At 40.5% G+C, this 15000-nt stretch overlaps 1 protein-coding gene across 5 annotated transcripts in view; it reads left to right on the forward strand.

The window, feature by feature from the left end:
- nhsl2 (NHS-like 2) overlaps positions 1–15000 on the forward strand; it is a 172359-nt gene that overhangs the window by 41424 nt on the left and 115935 nt on the right. Inside the window, exon 1 of one of the 5 annotated variants that reach the window (XM_079672188.1) lies at positions 13838–15000. This exon is cut by the window's right edge and continues 7402 nt beyond it. The exons of the other annotated variants lie outside the window; for them this stretch is intronic. The gene's annotated coding sequence lies outside the window, so the exon portion shown is untranslated. Of the gene's footprint in view, positions 1–13837 lie in introns of those variants that run through there. 5 annotated transcript variants of the gene reach the window in all.

Below are 15000 nucleotides of genomic sequence, written 5' to 3' on the forward strand. Positions count from 1 at the left end.
GGGAGGAATCTATGAGCAAAATGATTGTGTTGCCTGTAAACTGTAAAGTCGTGTGAGACTTTACCTTCAAATATAGCCTGTAGTTGCAGGACTTGTAACGCCTGGATGAGTAACCAAGATGGTCTTAAGGTTGTCAATCAATGTTGGTTCAAAGTTATCCTTCTGTAGGAGAAGCACTTAAAATTATCCATCTGGTTTGAGAGAGAGGACTGTGGTTTCCTAGAAGTTCTGGTGACTGTAAACCAATGTTGACTGTAACTGTAGATACACTTTGTTGACCAAACTTAAGTTTAATAGTTTAATAACCACATTGGGTTTGATCTGGGAAGTTGTCTTGCATGCAGACTGAGATTTGGGAAGTGCGGTTAGATTGTTGTGTATCTGTGGGGTTTGAATTGCGCTTGGGTACTGCTGGGATCCTGTTGGGTTTGAATTGAACTAGGACTCAGATTTGTGACATGCTTTTGTCCGAGGAGTAATCTGATCATACTTAAAGTTGGGTTCAGGACTTGATTTAGAAACGTTTTGGTTGTGTTTGTATTGGGTTATGATGAGGTTCATGTAGCGACAAAGCTCCCGATATTAGAGATAAATTAGGCTCTTCACTTTGAAGCGTTCTGTGCTGAAGGATTCAGTATATTTAATTAGACAAATAAAACTAAGAATTACTATAGTAATTATAGTCAGGTTCTCAAATGGGGTTACGCGGACCCCTAGGGGTACGTTGGAGTATTGCAGGGGGTACGTGAGATTTATTTTATGTTAATGAAAAAAACAAACATAATTAAATCATTTACACAAACTACTAATAGTAGATTAACTACTTTATTCAAAGGTTTACAGTAACTCTGGGTAATAAAATGGGAAAAATAAACGGGCTGCTCTCTTTTCCTCTCCCTCTCCTGACAGCCCGTCAGTCTCGTGCAGCTCGCTGAACCTGTAATAATAAGTAACCCGACAGTAAAGAATAAATATATTTATAACTAGTTTAGCTATTCCAGAGTACATAAACTAGCTAAGTGTGTTAGGTCTAACTCTTAGTGTATTTTGCTCGGCTCAACGGTCCGTCACAGCTGCTACGTGTTCTCCGTCAGCAGCAGCTGATCTGATCTCTGATCCCTCTCTCGCGTCCGGTTAGATTTCACTCGCGTTTATGTCCAAATCAGATCTAGCTAGTTCCAGTTAATGATATGACTGCCTGCTTATCAAAGGACCTAAACAATAAGCGTTGCTTGGCAACAGCGTGTGGCTGCAAAGTATAGCGCAGCATTTTGCATATGTTTATATGAGGGGTCAAAATCCCATGCTCATAAAATGCTCATATCTTTTTTTCTCTTCATTCCCATAGCCCCAAAATAAATAAATAAATAAATATACCAATTTTAGGAAAAGTAACGAAGTTTGAGCAGTGTGGGTTTTATATCAACAGAGTTTCACATATTTCAAAACGCGAAGTGTAATAACTGCAGGTGCCTCCCTGTCAGAATGACAAAGGTCCTCAGTGAAGCTCAAGCCCATATTTCTCACATTGTAAATACAACTTATTAAAAAGATCAGTTAAATGCAACTAATGTCGTCTTAGTGTTATTGCATGATGTTAAATTGGTTTGCCATGAATTTAGTGATGGATTGTAAACATTTGAAATGTAGCATTAAAGTGTTTCTCAGGTTGTTGTTTTAATAAATCAGACACTCATGGTGCAGGGCTGTGCTGTACCTCTTTATATAGGCTTTTTGTCCCTAACAAATTGTTTTTGACCTGATCAGGGGGTACTTGGCTGAATGTTTTTTTCAAAGGGGGTACACGATTGAAAAAAGTTTGAGAACCACTGGTCTAGCTCACCATTTGTGTCTTAAAAGCCTGGCATACTTCTGAACCGATATGATGTGAACATGTGCCATCCAAAACCAAAAATCATAGTAATTGAAGTAAGTATTTTGGCTTCTACAATCTAGCACAGTTTAGGCCAGAAATTAGTTTGGAAGAATGAGGCTAGAATTAGATTTGCAAAAGGCTAGGGTCTAAAAATATTTCAGGTTCTGTTTCTCCGTGTCTTCTTTTTGGTAAAATTTTGATTTCAATTTAGCACATGAGGTGTGAATATCTGCAACATAGTCTTGAATGTTTGTGAGATTTTAAAAGTTGCTTGTAACGAGCAGCGATCTCCTTACAGAAAAAGAAAAGCATGTAAACAATTACAGAATGATGTCACCTACACCTACTATGACACAAAAACACCCCAAATATAACACAAACTCAAACACACAGCTTTGTCAGACATTTCTTACACTGCGGCAAAATGTATTTCTTATAATGTATCATATTTGCATGGTTGTACAGCGCTGTCTGTGTGTGTGTGTGTGTGTGTGTGTGTGTGTGTGTGTGTGTGTGTGTGTGTGTGTGTGTGTGTGTGTTTCATACAAAAGCAGGAATCCCTGGGGAGAGAGCGATCAGATCTCTCTGCTTCTGCTCGCTGTTTGAGAGTTCAGGAAAACTCTTTTGTCTCTGTGCTCTCCCTGACAAAGTTGAACAATGTCTCTGCAGGAACAAAAGCGTCTGATCAGAATCGCTTTATTCACGGAGAAGAATAAATGTGCCTTGGAGATACTCCAGAGACAAATCAACAAGTTACTGACGTATATATCCCGACACACCGCATCAAATGGCTTTTGTACGAGTTGTGCTATTGTAGAGGCTGGTGAGAAAGAAACAAGGATACAGAATAATTGCAAATGTCTGTACTATTGTGATAGGCATAGTGCGGAAAATAGGTTTTGCTTATGTGTGTTTGACAGGAAGTTGTCGCTATACAGACAATGTTCAGTGTTACAAGGAGTTAAAACAAGCGAAAGCTAAGGGATTGTTTTAAGGAAATGTATTGTTATCAAGAGCTAGCATGAGGTTTCAAAGATTAGCAAAGGTTTAAGGGTTTAAATATGTGTCTGCTGCTTTACATGGAGTCTTTATATGAACTAGCTTCAGTTCATCTGCAAAACATGAGCAAAGTCTCTACAAACTTTTTGGCGGGAAATATATTGTGCAGAAGCAACTAGGGATGCCAGTGATTATTCGATTATTCGAATATTCGTTACAGTCTACATAATCGAATATTATTTTTAAAAATCGATTTTATTTATATATATTTTTATTATTATTTATGTTTTTTTTTTTTTTTCTGGCTTAATTTCAACCAAAATATAGACTAATGCTAATAATAGTAATAGTATTAATAATTGTAAATGGCCATTGGTCACACCACCAGTTAGTTTTACTGTTAACTTGGAGGAAGCCTGTGTGCAGAGCAGACTGCTGCTGCAGCGCTACACACCGACCCCGCCCCCCCTCACCCTCACACGTGCGACTAAAGATGAAAAAAACGGCAGGTAAAAAGAGTTCCTCCTCGTGGAACTACTTCGAACTTACAAGTCCAAAGGAAGTTAAATGAAACAAACAACGGAAATCCTTTTCTGAAGTCTGAGTTTTTTTTTTCTCTCCCACGGGGGGTGGGGGGGTCGGTCGCTCGAATAATCGATTATTATTCGCCAGGGCTGCCAAATAATCGATTTTGATCATGGTCAGTTTCTGGCAACCCTAGAAGCAACCACTTGCTAGTTAGCTTAGCAACTTTTTAGCTAACATTTTCCAAGGTAACCAAACTCATTGTGCATACCAAGTTATTTATTTTGTTTAACTTTTTCCATATTTGGATAGAACACACTGTCTTTTAAGGGGAAATGCAGCATATTTAATGTGACTTTTGCTAGCTTAAACGGCTATTCTTGGCACTGTTTGTCTTTTTAAAATGCTACTTGCTACTTGAAAGATTAGAGACACATTAGCCTTTCTTCAAACAGGTCACTTGACATTTTAGATGCCTTGACTATACTCCACTTACATTCTCTTTCAGTACCATAAACACTAAAGTAAGTAGTGGATTTCCCCCCCTTGTATGACACTTCAAATGTAGCTTTTTATGTATTGTTGTATATCCCACAGCTCTGCGGCTAGCAGTGATTTTACATGGTGGGTTATTTGGGATAAAAGTCAAATGTTGAGTTCATAATTACACTCGCTGTAATTCACCCTGCCGGGTCTCTTAGGCGTCCCATTCTTTAACGTTTCACTTCTTGAAGGTATTTTGTTATTTCACTTGTAGATTTGTGTCCCATCAGTGTGTGTCTCAGTACCTCCCACCGAGATAAGGGGCCAATTTCACAGCTGGGGATTAAGCTTCCCCCCTATGTAAACTCATTTTTCCTCCAATGGAAACCTTCATCGAGGTAGAAAATGACTCTCTGACATTTATACTGTTCCCTTAACACTCCTTCATGAGTTTGACAATCACTAATTATCCTCCAGCTTTCCCTGCAGCAGTTTCATTCTTTCGTTTTCAACGTGGTCACAAGGATTTATTCCAAAATGAGACCAAGTGGAAAAAGTGCAGTTTTTTAAGTATTTGCACAGAATCTTTTCCTCCATGCATATGTCATATTGTTAAGTCTTCATTGCCTTCAGCTGTAGGGTACAGTACAGTGGAGGGTTTCTGTTTGACCGCAGCGTGTCCAGCAGTGTTACGTTATCTGCTCCCTAGGGATTAGCTGATTTTCTCCGGTCTGGAGGAATGTGCGAGAGCAGATCAGAGTGAACTCTCTGCACGATGTCTTGCAGTCATTTGACATGGAGTCTTGTTTGGAGAAGATTATATATGCAGTACATCTTGTGTTTGTTGTAGCTGAGGGGAAACATGTTTTTCTACCGATCAGAGGGTCAGTTGTTGTCATAGCAGTTTAAATGACCCTGGGTTACTCATTCCCACATTTCTCTGTTGGCATGTAGTCGACATTATTGAACTATTTGTACGTGTCTTTGGATAAAAGCCTCAGCTGAAAAAACCCAAGGCAATGTTAGTTTTCAGTTTCAGACAGTTCAGATAACTTCTGGTTATTAGTGTTTCTTTGTTTTGTGTCAGCTGTTCTCGATAGTTTTAGCTATAGGAGGTCAGTTAGAAAAAGATAGTTTCACGTAGACTGTCAGTGTCAATTATGCAGATTTAGTAACATTTGAATCTGATGCTAGTTGTGGAATTGTTGTCCGTTGAATGCTTAATAATAAGGGTTCGTGCATACAGTTGTTGTCATTATGTTTTCTTTTGGTCTTCTTCAAATCACCTTCTATTTGTTTCTTGTGCTGTAAATTCAAAGATTCGATGGCTTTATTGTTATATGCATTTGTAGATAACCCAATTTGTGTTATTCGAGACTGAAGGGGATGTTGCATTGTTTTTGTTGCTTTCGTTGCAGTTTTATATATATCTTATAATGTCATTTAGGTGAACTTCCTGTTTCATTTGTATGCTTTTATTTTGAAGGCGAGTTAACAATGCTGACAGGAAGTGGTTGTAGCTTTTGAAAACAACGTGACGGAGAAAGTAATATCTTCTATGTAACGGCGGAGAAAGAGAAGAACGGACTGTATATTTAAATGCTAGCACCCCCCGAAGAGGCTCAACCTCTTACGTTGGGTCTGGAGTTTGAATACATTCTGGTTCATCAGTAAAGCCTACGACCATTATTCGGAGGGAAATGCTACAGCATTATTGATATTGGAAATGACAATCGGAAAATGCAAGGCTGCTACGTACAGCATACATAAAACATGAAAAGGGTGATCAAATAGTGCAAATGACAGAGTTGTAAAATGCAGAAATAAGCACACCTTTAATTTATAAAACAAAATAAATATATGGATGCAGATTTGGCTTCCCTCTCCTCTCGCAGCTCTGTCAGATTACTCTTCACAGCAGATTGCTTTTAGGAAATGAAGCCAACTGTCCTTTCCCACGCCTCTAATCTGTCCCTGTGGTGATGTCATCATCCAGCTGCAGCGCGGGGAATCTCACACTGATGACATCACGTGTTGCTGCAGCTGCTGTTGAAAGCCCAACTTCAGTTTTGGTCGTTTCTCTTGTAACGCAGAGGGAAGATCGCACAGTGATGTCGAGCTAATGCTCCAATTTGCTTTTGAGATTTCAGGCAACAGACACATAAATATTCATGTGATTCTGAAACATCATCAAAGCTTTACTCCAAAGATCCAAAACACTGAATTAAACACTGCTAGAGCTCCTTTTATGGGATTTTGGAAAATAACCCCTTTTAAAAGAATTGCTATAATTTTGTACTTTTTTGCATTCATGTTTCAACTCAAGTTTCCCTGCAGAATGAGCCCCAGATATTTTAGGAAAAGCCTGTTGTTGCAAGGTTTAAAATGGCTTTATCTCTGAAATGATTATTGTGGTGACTATTGCCACTCAATATCACCATGGATTGACACCAGGGGCAGACTGGGACTAAAAATCAGCCCGGGGCTCTCGACCGGCCCACTTCGGTACGGCTAGTAAATTGTCAACGGGGGGGGGGGGGTGCTAGTGACTTATCCGACCAGCCCACATCGTCAGATCGGCCCACTTCAGTCCCATCGGGATTCGTCCCGAACGTCCCGATAGCCAGTCCGCCACTGCTTGACACTTAGTTAGACGCGTGCGCTCTCCAATTACGACCACAACATTCTTTCTATTAAATACCATTTATTTATTCCAAAAACAGCATGTGTTTGTGACACGGGCAAAACTGAGGTCACCTAAATACCCCATTGAGCAATGAAACAAAAACATACAAGTGGCCACAACAATTATATTTTGAATGCCTTGGCTTTAGGAACCCATAAGAAATGTCATTTAGTTCCGATCCTGAATGATTTCTGGAGTTTGTCTTTCAGCATTTCTGAAGAAACGTGTTTTCATTTTGCAAACCAAACACTTACATTGTTCCATTTTCATAATTCATTTCATACAAATTCCCCTTTTTTCACTCTGTAACAAAACCCCCTCGGATAAATAAACCACAGACTTGGCCTCATAGCTTTCCCTGAAACGCATGTCTGCGTCTCTCCAGATGAATTTGTGTTGTTCTCTGGCTTTGAGGGGAGCTAAATGTTTAACCACGGAAGAACAACACTGATTACTATTTGATTAAGGGACTACGGGGGGAAGGCTGCAGGAGGCGAATGAAATTAAAGAGCATTATGGAGCAGAACTAAATACCAAAACACTGGGCAGGCGTAATCCTCCCTCAGCAGAACAATGTGGAGCGAGAGGAGGAGTGTTTGCTTCTGTTTACTCGTATCAGAAGGGATCTTAAAACCCTGTAAGGCGAGGACGTTGGGCTCTTGTTCCCATTATCAAGAGGCTGATTTAATACAACATGAATGCAGAAGAACAATCGTTTTTATTTCTTTTTGTATCATTGTCTGTGCCTACATTACCCACAATGCACTGCACTTCCGTTAGAGATCAAGGTGTGTTGTGCCACAGAAGATCACTACTTCCTAACACCTTCATTTTGTTTTAAATGAATGCAGAATGTCTGTGCCTACATTACCCACAATGCACTGCACTTCTGTTAGAGATCAAGGTGTGTTGTGCTACAGAAGATCACTACTTCCTAACACCCTCATTTTGTTTTAAATGAATGCAGAATGTCTGTGCCTACATTACCCACAATGCACTGCACGTCTGTCAGAGATCAAGGTGTTATGCTACAGAAGTCTCTTAAAAACACTTATTTCTAACTCAAAACCCTCCATTTTTGTTTTGAACTTGAAGTTTTCAGACCCCTGAGGCGATATCAGATTTCACACATCTCTTCCTGGAGGCTTTATACACATATTTGAACATGTATACAGTAGCCCTGCATGCCCGAGGACTTTAAATAGTAAAGTTTGGGCTGATCTTCAAAGCTTTGCTCAAACTTTATTTCTAGCTCCGCTTGATCAGAAAGATTCAAAGCTGTAATAAGAAATAATTCAGGCTGAATTAAGGCGAAACTTTACACATAAAAGAGTCATTTTAAAGGAACCCTGAGGAGTTTTCTTAAAAGTAATGTCTGAGGCATTGTGAATATTGTGAAAGCTGCTTGGTTTATGACAATGTTTACATCTGTAAGGAACATTCTTCCTATTTCTTGCTTGTTTCTGGCACACGTCTACTATTCTTAGTGTTTTCTTTCTGCCGAATGCTCATTTGAATTGTGATAAACCATCGTAAGTAATGGGTCAGCTTGTGCTCATGCATCCTGAGGCTTTTGCACAAAATGCAAACAAAACAGATTTTATATAACTGGGATCAATAAAGTATATCTAATATGGTCTAAAGCAGGGGGGTCAAACTCAAACACACAGTGCAGGGCCAAAATAAAAAAATGGGTACTAGTCGAGGGCCGGACTGGTTTCAATGTTTATTGCAAAACTTATTGAAATGAACTTATTGCACATATTAAACCTGGAGCTAACAAAGCTTAAATGATTGCCTATAAACAACATTAAACATTAAATAATCAGTTGCATTCATTTCTTATGGCTCTATCTGCAGCTTTTCCAGAGTCATTTCTTATTTATTACATTTTTCCACAGGCCAACAACAGCTTCAACAAAACGATTTCCCTCAAAGAACGAACCAAACATGCCCTGTTGTCATGAGAGAGAAAGTGCAGAAGGAAACCTCCATGTAAACTCAGTCTGCTGCTCTGTGATGCTAGTTCAGATACTTGGCATCTCATCTCTTCCAGGATTGATATTAAAATACTTTTTCCTCACATACAAAGCGCTAAATGGTCAGGGACCATCCTACCTACAGGATCTTTTAATCTCCTATTGCCCCTCTAGGGCATTAAGGTCCCAGAGTGCAGTCTGTTGGTGGTTCCCAGAGTCCACAAAAGAAGGTCAGGTGCTAGAGCTTTCGGCTACCAAGCCCCGTTCCTCTGGAATCAGCTTCCAGTGACGATTAGGGAGGCAGACAGTGTCCACACATTTAAGAGCAGGTTAAAGATTTCCTTTTTAGTACAGCGTACAGTTAAGACTGGTTTTAAACGCCATTTTATACATCCACACGGACACTTCGTTTTATGGAATTGTATTTATTGTACTCTAACTGTATTTGTGTCATTGTGTTATGTTTCTTTTTAATTTGGTATTTTCTCATTGATCTTATAATATACGTTTGTTATTTTTACATTGTTTTACGTTGCCAATTGTGTTTGTTGACTTGTGAAGCCTTCTGAGACAAATAGGATTTGTGATTTTCGGCGATATAAATAAACTTGAATTGAATCTCGGGCGCAAGTTCATCAATGTTTGGGCTCAGGCTCTGAGCTGAGGAAGGTGTGCGTGCAATATACCGGCGGACCAGATCTAATAGTAATTAGAAATTATCCTGCGGGCCGAAATTAAATCCACCACGGGCCTGATTTGGCCCCCGGGCCTTGAGTTTGACACATGTGTACTACAGTATATAAAACAGCATTGCTCGAGTACGGGGAAAAAAACCACCCGAACGTAATGTTTACATTTTTTCTGACCTACTTATTTACTGAAATGACGCTTGTGTATTTTGGCATTTTATTTACTTACCCCCCGAAGCTGCTTTCACAAGAAAAAACCTTTCACATTTGCTCATGTTAAACCGACAGGCTGGCTGTGTGAATTATGTGCATATTTTGCCGTTTGGAAGACTTGTCGACGGTGTCATTACATTTTCACTTTACCTCGTTGCTTTCTCTTCAGCGTCTGACAAACAGAGATTCCTTTTCATGAGCACCGAAGGCTGAGAGCCAAGAGAAGGCAACATGTTTGCAGGCTGTTAATATAACCTGTGGAACCAAAACACAGCGAAATTGAATGAGAAAAATCAAATGCTAGCCAGAAAGAGCATGTGATGCTACCAGCTGCAGTCAGCGTTGGTTTTATAAATGCAGATTGAAGCCTGAATGGAGCGTCTGGCCTTCAGTCTTTGAGCATATTGACGACAATCTGGCCCGTCTCGCTTTACTCTGAACAGCCGAAGCAAAGCTGCATCTCATATTACATAACAGTCTGTGTGATAGGTTTTTGCTCCGACTGACCTCAATCTGCAGGAAATAAACACACTGTCGCCGCTGATGTTATCTACAGGCACCAGCAAGAGGTAGCAGCTCTAAGGAGTGAACAAGCAGAGTGATGGATCAGATACAGATAAACACACACGTTAGGGTTGTTTTTTCAAATTTGTATTAAACCACAAATACTTCACATCCCTGCCAAAGCTTTTCTTAAGCAGATATTTACTCCTTATCTTCTGACTGCTTGACTTCTTATCACCCTGTGCATATTGATATAAACCCGATTATAGACCGTTTCAGGTAATAAAGAATCACCTCCTATGCAAAAGTTGTATTTCCTTTAGGCGATTTTAGAAAAACGATTATTTTGTCACTAAAACGGGTAGAAAGGTAGAAAGTGTAAAATACTATTATATTGAAAAAGGAAAATAATCCAATGTTCAAATCAAATGTTATATTTAGATTAGACTGGATAGGAACACACACACGCACACACGCACACACACACACACACACAAACACACACACACACACACACACACACACGCACACGCACACGCGCACACCCTCTCTCTCTGAAGGCAGGATTAAGGGCTAAGGATTGGTTTAAAGAAGTGTTGGTTGCCATCTCTAGACATTGTGTGTGTGTGTGTGTGTGTGTGTGTGTTTGTTTTCTTCCCTTGTTTATAGGAGCATGAACACACACACACACACACACACACACACACACACACACACACACACACACACACACACACACACACACACACACACACACACACACACACACACACACACACACACACACACACACACACACACACACACACACACACACACACCCTACACAGTACTAAATTATTTCTAACTTTGTCAAAATCATCAGATTCAGAATACTTTTTTTTTTTATCCTGGGGGAATTTGGGTTTTGTGACAGTGGCCAATCTCGAGGATGCTGGCTTGGTAGTTGCGTACTTCCAAGTCACTTCCTTCAGAAACGAAGCAAGTATGCTTCCAAGCCACGGCTTCGGAAAACGAAGAAGAATGGAAAAGGCTAACAAGTGTGCCACTCTCTCTAACGGTTTCAACATAAAGTGTACCGAAAATAAATACTAATTATGAACTTGCTTTACTTTCACGGAACACATTTTTGGTGATAACAAATGTAACAAAGTAACATATTTACCAACACATGTTCTACGCCACTACATACTTACATTTAAATGTGTGCTGCGTCGGTTCAGCCATTCTCCGCAAGGGTTTTTGAAATCGGTCCGTGTGCAAAGCATTGTGGGGATTTTAAGGACGCGAAGTCTACCCATGTGCAGCCTCGAAATTACCCCCAAACCAAGGACGCGGCCTCGGTGGAATTCAAAGTATGCTGGACATTGGAACGTTCCTGCTGCGCCACTTGATGACGTAGCATCCTTGAAATATTGGCTTGGAAGCCAATATCCTCGAGATTGAGAAACGGCCACGTGCTCCATTTAATAATAACTTCAAATGTATATAAAAAATATGAAACAGTAGAGATATTTATATAAACATAAAGAGAACAATATTAAATACCAGATACAATGTAATACAATTGAATAAATATGCATTACTGAAGTGCTTGATACCTCTTGTTTCCTCTCAGTGTCCACACGCTGACTGAATCCCTGTATTAATAATAATTGTAGTAATGCAAAGTAAACATGTTCTCTATCTCCTTCTCTCCTCTGGATCTGAACCTGCAGTAATTCAGTGTGAAGCAAACAAAGCGTATCACTGTGTTGCAGCAGTGATGCCTTCAGGGTCTTATTGCTCCCGGCAGACAGGGGAGCGCTGTGAACAGAAAACAAGCTGAAGTTTTAGTTTTGTTCCAGAAAGTTGTGTCTGGTTTGTTTATTCCCAAAAGGCCACAGCTTTTCTGTCTCTGGAAATATGGACGCTTATACCCCAGCCTTACACACATGATGGATCGATGAATAAACACTTCTCTTTTCGGAGGGAAAGTGGGGATGAAGAGGAGAGGATGGCAGATGAAAGAAGGATGGAGGGAAGAGTGAGAGTCGGATCGAGGAGAACAAAGAAGAAGGTAGAATATGAGAAATGGAGGGAATAGAAGAAAAAGATAAGGAGATTTTGAATAATTGGTAACATTTTCCTCGCCGCATGTGGTCCTCCTCAGCCCGCCAAAGCCTTACACACACACACACACACACACACACACACACACACACACACACACACACACACACACACACACACACACACACACACACACACACACACACACACACACACACACACACACACACACACACACACACACACACACACACACACACACACACACACACACACACACACACACACATACCATGTATACATCACTTCAGGGGACATTACATTGACATACATGCATTTCCTGGAGACTTATCCTAAACTTAACCATAACCAACACATGTCTAACCCTAACCTTAAACCTAACCAAGTCTTCACCCTAAAATTAATGATTCCCCTTATGGGGACCTCCATTTTGTCCCCATAAGGGAGGCAAGTCCCCACACTTGACTGTGTAAACAGATTTAGGTCCCCACAAGTATAGTAATGCCAGGACAGACACACACACGCACACACACACACACACACACACACACACACACACACACACACACACACACACACACACACACACACACACACACACACACACACACACACACACACACACACACACACACACACACACACACACACACACACACACATGCCTACAGGTATTAACAGAAGCTGAAGAGGTGACAGTACTCGGCTGCCTTCACTCAGGATCAGCAGATAAAGAGGGAGAAGTGGGGACAATGTGTTTTACGCGAGCTGTTAAGTGTTGACTCATGGATGAAGGACTGATTTAAAGTCGAATCGCCAGAAAAACGATTATTTTTTCACTGAAACGGGTAAAAAAAGGTAGAAAGTGTAAAAATATTGCTTACTATTATATTGAAAAAGGAAAGAATCCAATGTTCAAATCAAATGTTATATCTAGATTAGACTGGATAGGCACACACACACACACACACACACACACACACACACACACACACACACACACACACACACACACATACACACACACACACACACACACACACACACACACACACACACACACACACACACACACACACACACACACACACACACACACACACACTCTCTCTCTCTCTCTGAAGGCAGGATTAAGGGCTAAGGATTGGTTTAAGGATGTGTTGGTTGGCATCTCTAGACATTGTGTGTGTGTGTGTGTGTGTGTGTGTGTGTGTGTGTGTGTGTTTTTTCTTCCCTGGTTTACTCTCTAGGAGCATGAACACACACACACTCTCACACACACGTACACACTTTCTTGTGTATCACATGGCGATATGTGTTCTGTCCTGTCAGAGTCCTTGCTCAACGGTCGGGAATCAGTAATAAGCAGTTAATTACCCATAATCCACTCTGGGCCAGACGTCTGCTCTGTTGGAATGGTCAGCATAAGTGTGTGTGTATGTGTGTGAGTGTGTAAATATTTGTCACCATTTGTTCCAACCTCCTCTTCCTAATATTCTCCTCTTTTGTCCTCCTTATCTTTCATCTTGTGGGAACACTTGATTTGTTTTTATTATTATTATCATCCGTCAGTGTCGGCATTTTGTGTCGTTGGCTCTTTTCGTCCCTCTGGTTCTGTCACTCGCCCATAAATCTGTTCACCCCTCTCTCTCTCTCTCTCACTCTCACTCTCTCTTTCTCTCTCCTCCCTCTCCCTCTCTCATCCTGGTTTATACTCACTTGGACCCAGAGGCATTGAGAGTTCACTTGTTGCTGTCGTCACTTAAAACACTTAACCTGCTGTCTGAGACACTTTAAGGTACTGTAATAGTGTGTGTGTGTGTGTGTGTGTGTGTGTGTGTGTGTGTGTGTGTGTGTGTGTGTGTGTGTGTGTGTGTGAGACTGTGATTTTTAAATGTTGCATGAACTTATAGTGCCTTCTTGAGCAGGTGTGATACTTATAGAGACTTTGAGCTTTTATCTGTTTGACTGGTCATAAATTATTATTTTACAACATAACTTTGATAAGAGTTTGTTTTATAACTTTCGATTTCAACTACTGACCTTAACTTGGTTACAGAAGGAACTAAATCTGACACCTGAATGACAAGCAACTATTTCCAGTGTTGGTTCAGCGTAAACAAAATGCAAAATGATTTATCATAAATGAATGCACCTTGAACAAGAACACAGGTTACACATTGAGTTTTGATGGAGATAGTTTACATGTTGAGTTTCAAAGACCCCTCCTGTGTCCCCTTCCAGCCAAATGATCAAATCAACATTCAGACCGTTGCCTGTCACTACCAGCATGGCGTCTTCTACTCATGCAACTTTTAATACTCCGAGGTATAGAAATATCAAAAGGTTGCACGTATTTTCCAAACTCTGCGAGGGGTCTGCTTTCAAGAAAAGTTGCCTTGCCTTGAATAACCTCAACGTTTCAGTCAGATTTTCCACCTCATAATGAAAAAAAGGCAATTTACTCTTGTGAAAAGAAGGCGTGCAGAAAGTGAACCGGGGACATCAAACCATGTTTCTTTTACTTTGGAGAATCACTCTGTACTCCTCAGCCTGATTTGTTTGCAAGCTTTAAAAGATCGTACCTCTTCTTCTCTGTGGTTGAGACAGAAATGCCTAGCTTGCACTTGTTTGAACTGGACAAACGGGTACTGTAAAACATTGTTGATGTCAGTTGTCTTTCTCTTTGAACACACAGAAGCAAACAAACACTGTTGTATGAAAGAGGTTTGTCTCTCAAAGCATCCGCCTGCTTATTATGAGAAGGCTTGGCTTGGCATTTTTTGCTTGTTAGTTCAAGGTTGGGTCAAGAGAACAAGAACGAGATAAGAGAACAGTAAATATTATGGGTGCTTCGGTGAGATTTGGGCAGAAAGAGACTTCTTATCGGCCTGAGGCGAACCTGTGAGAGAACTGGAAGACAGATGGTCATTCTTGACACGAGATAGAGGGCAAAGAAAGAGGAATCGTGAC

Source organism: Notothenia rossii (genome assembly GCF_949606895.1).
Source record: "Notothenia rossii genome assembly, chromosome: 3".
NCBI lineage: Eukaryota > Metazoa > Chordata > Actinopteri > Perciformes > Nototheniidae > Notothenia > Notothenia rossii.